This window comes from Orcinus orca, chromosome 5 (assembly GCF_937001465.1).
Source record: "Orcinus orca chromosome 5, mOrcOrc1.1, whole genome shotgun sequence".
Lineage (NCBI taxonomy): Eukaryota > Metazoa > Chordata > Mammalia > Artiodactyla > Delphinidae > Orcinus > Orcinus orca.
This window is the reverse complement of record NC_064563.1, coordinates 18,388,082-18,395,161: the sequence shown is the minus strand read 5'-3', so window position 1 is coordinate 18,395,161 and position 7,080 is coordinate 18,388,082. Positions and strand designations below refer to the sequence as shown.

General features: G+C 42.0%; 1 non-coding gene and 1 pseudogene across 1 annotated transcript; one reads left to right on the top strand and one right to left on the bottom strand.

The window, feature by feature from the left end:
- On the bottom strand, positions 1 to 79 carry TRNAD-AUC (transfer RNA aspartic acid (anticodon AUC)). Its single transcript is given in 2 exon segments — positions 1 to 37; positions 43 to 79. It is a non-coding gene; the product is annotated as a tRNA-Asp (tRNA).
- A 6,078-nt stretch (positions 80 to 6,157) lies between these two features.
- Positions 6,158 to 6,805, top strand: LOC101286163 (rRNA-processing protein FCF1 homolog; annotated as a pseudogene).
- Positions 6,806 to 7,080: the final 275 nt, after the last annotated feature.

Here is a 7,080-nt window from a genome sequence, read left to right as displayed (position 1 = left end):
TTCCCTGACCAGGGATTGAACCCGGGCCATGGGCCGTGTCACTGATAGCGCCAAGTCCTAACCACTGGACCATCAAGGAATTCCTTTCCTGTAATTTTATCTGTATCCACATGGACAAATATCATTCATACCCTCTACATCCATGTTATAATTTACAGGAAGGAAAGAACGAAGAGTGCAAAAATCTTCCTTTTTGAGGACACAAAGCACACGTCATGTCCACTCCTTTTCATTGGCAAGAATTTACTCCCATCCTCAAGCTTGCCTACAAGACAGGATGAGAGCTGTAGTCTCTAGTTGGTAGTCAAGGGTCCAGCTAAAACTCAAGATGTTCTATTATCAAAAGAAATAAGGGGAGAATTGCTATAGTGGGGCAAAAAGTACCTCTGGCACCAGATGTTGGTGTTAGTAACTGAAGCCCAAAGGTGTTGTTTCTGCTCCAGTCATCAAGAAAAACCCTTTGATCAGAGGAAACTCTAGTTTAGTATTTTTCAACCTTGGTACTATTGACATGTTGGTGCAGGTAATTCCTTATTGTGGAGGGTGGAGAATGGAGCCGTTCTGGGCATTGTAGGATGTTTAACAGCATCCCTGGCCTCTGACCACGAGATATTAGTAGCATACCTTACTCCCAGTTGTAACAAACAAAAATGTCTCCAGGCATCACCAAACATCCCCTGGGGGACAAACCAGTCCTGCTTGAGAACCACTACTCTACCTATAAGGTAACATCTCAGAGTGTCTCTTCTTTTAAGGTATATTCCCTTTGTTTTCATCAAATAAGCTATCCCTGAGATAGGGATATCTATCCATTAGTTCCAATGAGACTAATCCCAGTTCCCCATCATTTTCACTCTTGACAAATACCTATTAAGCACATACTATATACTAAATAACAGACCCCATGCTGGTTGATGGGAAAATATGAAGATGAATTAGGAACTTAGGTCCTCAGAGCTTCATAGTCTCATAAGGAAGATAATACGTGTAAAATGACATAGGGGCTATAAGGTATATAATAGCAATAATACATGATAGGAATTGTTACCAACCCTTCCGAGTCGTCCCCAACAAGGGTCCTCCTGCGTCAATAGAACGAAGGTAAATTCGGCTCAGAAGCAAAGGAAAGCTTTTATTCTTTGATCAAAGAACGGAGAGGCGCGAGCTGGAGCTGCAGAGTCCACGCTCTCCCGGCCCAGCTGTGCGCGGGTCTGCTTCACGGGAATCTCGTCAGCAGGCGGAAGGGGTGGGGCTCGCGCCAGGCGGGTGCGCGCCTGCGCAGCTCACGCTCCAGATTGCAGTGCCGGGCGCAGCGTCTCTGCGTGCGGGGCGCTGCCACCCTCTTAAGTTGAGTGTCCTGTGCAGCGCTTCTGCCTGCGGGTTGACGGCCTGAGGAGCTGAAGTGTCAGGAGCAGCCCTTTCGCACTAGGAACTCTGGCATGAAGTCCCGGGGGGCGAGGCCTCTGCGCAGCACCCTATGAGCAAGTGAAACCAAAGGAGGCACAAAGGAAAAGAAAAAAAAAAGGTTAGACTTTATTTTATTACCCATATTCTATTATTATCTCCTGGGAATTGTTAATGGGCTTTGCCAGGAACAAATGTGAGACATGCCCCTCATATTACCCACGTCTTTCAAGTGTGCCTGCTCCCCTATGTAGCTGAGTTGACAGTTTTTATTTGCTGTCAGGATGACTGAGTTATCACCTGAACCTTCTGTTTTCCCCACATTATGATGATGATGATGATGATTATTATTATTATTATTATATTTTTGCGGTACGCGGGCCTCCCACCGCCGCGGCCCCTCCCGTTGCGGAGCACAGGCTCCGGACGCGCAGGCCCAGTGGCCACGGCTCACGGGCCCAGCCGCTCCGCGGCACGCGGGATCCTCCCAGACCCGGGCACGAACTCAAGCCCCCCGCACCGGCAGGCGGACCCCCAACCAGTGCGTCACCAGGGAAGTCCCCCACACATACATTTTGACCTTAAGAAGCCCTTCCGTAACTTGCAGAGGTTGGTCTCGTTACCCCAGGTGTTCCCTAGTTACTTCCATTAGGTATTGACTAGAAAAGGAAAATGGTGTGGTTGCCTGACGAGCTACTTAAGACCACAGTACTTCATATTTTAGTCTGGGGTCATTTGGTTGCAAGTAACAGAAATTCATATACAGTATCTTAGGCAAAATTGAGAAACTTATTGAAAGGGTGTAGAGTTATTTCATGGACCCCAGAGGAAGAGCATTCAGACTCGTTGAGAAACCAGTCTAGTGCTTTATCTATAAAGACTGGGAGAAGACTCGTGTTGCCAGCTTTCACTGAGTTAGGCAGGAGTAAATCTAGTGTTGATCTTTAAATTGTGGAGATGATATGTATCTATTTACTGTAGCTTTGAGACTCGAGTTGTAATTATAAGACAACATGAAAATTGCCACAAAATATCATGGTTTACTTGTCTGTTTCATACTGATCTTTAAAATCTGAAATAAAATCTTTCACGTAGTAGCAGGCCAAGTTTTGTCACTGGCTAGGCAAATGTTAACTACTGTAAGAAACTTCCATTTTTCCATTTTCTTTCCTGTCTCTTTAAAAACTCTAATCAGGGTGCTTCCACTAATTTTACTCATCTTGTCAGATGAGAGTGAGTGAGGCCAGTAAAGCATTTACAAAAACCAAAGTATAATTATTAAAGATCTACTCTCTTCTAGGTATCCCGATTTCTGAGTTCTTCTCTCCTATCCTTGATATTTATACCTTAGAGAATGATACTTTGGAGACATAGTGGACATGAAATTATTTCTTTCCTCTGTACCCCACTCACCTTTAATAAATCTGCTCAAGCCCTGTGATTAGAGAGTCTGCTCCCAGAGAAACTTCTAAACAGGCAAGGCCCCCATAACCCCATATCCTTGGCCACAGCAGATAGAACTGGGGTTTAATATCTGACCCAATCAATTGCTTTCTCAAAGGAAGTTCTTGGAGTAAAGACCGAATAAGGACAATAATCGCATGACAAAATTTTTTATTATGTGATCAGCAAAAGAAGAGAATGTCAGTCTACAGGACAGAGTGCAGTAAGAGAGTTCTTAGGAGACCAGACACGTGTCCCTGGAAGTTCAAATGCATATGTGAATGTAATGACCTAAGCTGTTTCTTACCCAAAAGATGAAAAGCTTGCTAAATTAGTCCATGTTGGCAAAGATATTGAAAGAAGCGACAGCAGTGTAGCCTTTATTAGCCTGGCAAGGACATGCAAGTTTGCCATCAGTCAAGGGACATTAGGTTTGAGCCATTTACCAGTCCCCAATCCAGAAGCTATCATCTAGGTAAGAAGAACCCAGGAGCAAGTTGGATCTGTGCAGTCATTGGAAAAAATCATCTAGAAAGCACATGACCCACACCAGACAACTCTACAGCAAGGACACTCCCTATAGGTCCTCTAGAGAATTTGTACTTGTGGCCATGCAGGATATCAAAGACAAGGGACTGAAGCAGAATGAGTTACACGAAAGATTATTGCTTCTTTCTTTTAATCCCATATCTCCACAATCTGATTTTAGAGGAATCTGAAGCAGAAGAGGGAAGAGTGTACAATCATAAGGCAGGAAAGGCTCTGAATTAGAATTTTTAGTGAAATTTTAACTTAGATTGGTCTCAACTTTTTAATATTAAAAAGTGATTATTATTGTGATAATATGTTCTAATAACAGAATATGGCCATAGCTACCCACATGATTTTTGAGACTGACAGATGTCAGAAGACCCAAAGAAGTAATTTCCAACATGTCCCAGCTAGTGTTTCTAAATGAGAGGAGCCTGAAACCTGAGTTCAGACAATTTTGACTTCAGTGACTCCTTAGAATGCATGCAGTAGAAGGAGAGAATAGGAAAGCTACCTGATAGGAATGCAGTATTCTCTAAGAGTGAGATTGGGTTGTTGCAAAGGGGTACAAAATAGAACATAATTATTATAAGACACATTACCATTTAAGGAAAATGGTTAAAAAGCCATCAGACCATGTTAAAGACCTTGTAACCATTACAGAACTGAGTTTTGGAATCTAAATGAGTCTTCAGAAATCTAGAAAGGTTAAAAATAGATATTGATGGTCATATACTAAACCAGTGGACAAAATCTGACCAATATACCTTGATGTTAATACACCCTAGGATTTCTGGTAGAGACAGTGGTTCTCACTGTTAGATTTAAAGAATGGCTATTGTTTATGAGGGTGAAGGAGATGAGAAAAATTTAGGATTCATTTGTCCAGAGGAAATTTTTTACAGTCTGAAACAGTGCATCAAGATTTCTCCAGATATGATTTACCTACCAGTGACTGGTGTGGGATGGTATTTGAAGGGGTTGGAATATTTAGATAGTATAATTGTATTTGGAAAGACTTGGGGAGGAAAAATCTGAATCCTTAGAGTTTTGTACTATCTCAAGGAAGCTGAATAGAAAATGTTTCCTAAGAAGCATTAGTTCTGATGTGACCATGACTCTGTTAGTTATATAGCAGGCATAGTTTCTCATCAGGGGAAATCTTGTCCTTATCTACTATCCTCCTCCCAGTTGATGTCGAGAAGTGACAGTGCTTTGGAAGTTCAGCTGGTGTTTAAGACTGTCAGTCAGAGATTCCACCTGGATCCTGCATCTCTCACTGATTTGACTTGTGAGCATTTGGTTAGCACCAAGCTCCCTCCCATCTGTAAGCTAATGCCCATGGCAGCTGTGGGAGAGAAAGGGCTGACACTACCACCTCCAGGGAAACCTGGAGCAGGTATTCTAAACTCTAGACCAGTGATTCTGAATCATGTCTGATTATGAGAACCGCCTGGGGAGATTTTTTTTAAAATTCAGCGATTCTGATTCAGGTAATCTGTTTCTCCTTTTAAAATCTCCCCTCGTGAATTTAATATTTTGCAAGGGTTGAGAACCACTGTTTGGTTTTATTAAGGTGACATTGGTTTGTAACATTATATGTTTCTTGTATACAACATTATATTTTGACTTCTATATACACTGCAGCATATCCATTACTATAAGTTTGGTTTCCACTCATTACCCTACGGTTGACTCCCTTTACCCATTTCACCCTCCCCCCACCCCCTTCCCCTCTGATAACCACTAATCTGTTCTCTGTATCTATGTATTTTCTGTTTGGTTTGTTCATTTATTTTGTTTTCTTTTTTTACATTCCACGTATGAGTGAAATCATACAGGTACTTGACTTATTTTACTTAGCATATTAATGCCCTCAAGGTCCATCCATGTTGTTGCAAATAGCAAGATTTCATCTTTTTATGGCTAGTAGTAGTATTCCATTGTCTGTATATATGCCACATCTTTATCCATTCATCGATTTATGGGCACTTAGATTGTTTCCATATCTTGAGTATTGTAAATAATGTTGCAATGAACATAGGGGTGCATATATCTTTCCAATTAGTGTTTTTGTATTGTTTGTATAAATACCCAGAAATGAAATAGCTGGATCATTTAGTACTTATAGTCTTAAATTTTTGAGGAATCTCCATTGATATAAGTGGGGTGTTAAAAGTTCTAACAGTAGTTGTGTTGCTGTCAATTTCTCCCTTTGGGTCTGTTAATCATTGCTTTAAATATTTTGGTGCTGTTATATTAGCTCCAAATATATTAATAACTGTTATATCTTCTTGATGAATTGTCCTCTTTATCACTCTATAATGTCCATCTTTGTCTCTGGTTACCTTTTTTGATTGAAGTTTATTTTGTTGGATGGGTGTGGCTATACCCACTTTCTTTTGGCTGTCATTTGTGTGGAGTATCATCTTCCCTCCCTTCACTTGGAGCTTCAGTTTGTCTTTAGAGCTGGATGAGTCGCCTAGATATAGCATAGAGTTGGGTCTTGTTTTTAATCCATCCACTCTATTTCTTTTGACTGGTGAATTCAACCCATTTACATTTAGGGGGATTACTGATAAATGAGGACTTAGTACTGCTCTTTTGTCTTTTGTTTCCCGGTTCTTTTATATCTCCATTGTTTCTTTTTCCTTGTGTTTATGTCTGCCATTTTAGTCTGGCAGTTTCTATGACGTTTTTCTCAGTTTCCTCTTTTTTTATATTTTGTGTCTCTGCTGTAGATTTATGTTTTGTGGTTACCGTGAGGTTTGTATAAAATGTGTCATAGGTAGAGAAACAACAGTGCGGCGTGAACACGGGGAAGCAAAAGAAAACACGGAAGTATGCAACCATGAAGCAAATGCTTAGTCTCAGAGATCAGAAGTTTAAAGAAAAGGATAGATTAAAAGCAAAAAAGAAAGAAAAGAAAGATCCCAGTGCACTCAAGGAAAGAGAAGTCCCCCAACACCCTTCCTGCTTATTCTTCCAGTATAACACACAGCTGGGCCCACCTTACCACATCCTGGTCGATACCAACTTTATCAACTTTTCCATTAAAGCCAAACTGGACTTAGTGCAGTCAATGATGGACTGGCTGTATGCCAAGTGTATCCCTTGTATAACTGACTGCGTAATGGCTGAAATTGAGAAATTGGGGCAGAAGTGTTGAGTGGCTCTAAGGATTGCCAAGGATCCCAGATTTGAACGATTACCGTGCACACACAAAGGAACCTATGCGGTTGACCGCTTAGTACAGAGAGTAACTCAGCACAAGTGTTACATTGTGGCCACAGTTGACCAGGACCTTAAACAAAGAATCTGGAAGATCCCTGGAGTTCCTATCATGTACATTTCTAGCCATAGGTACAACACTGAGTGGCTGCCAGATGGTTATGGGGCCACTTGGTTCTAATTCTTTTTTTTGTTGTTGTTTTTGTTTTTTGCGGTACACGGGCCTCTCACTGCTGTGGCCTCTCCCGTTGCGGAGCACAGGCTCCGGACACGCAGGCTCAGCGGCCATGGCTCACGGGCCCAGCCACTCCGCAGCATGTGGGATCTTCCCGGACCGGGGCACGAACCCGTGTCCCCTGCATCGGCAGGCGGACTCTCAACCACTGCGCCACCAGGGAAGCCCTCCGTTCTAATTCTTAAAAGACAAATTTCCTCTGCCTTCCTTCGACCAACTTTATCTTTTGCCAGTTC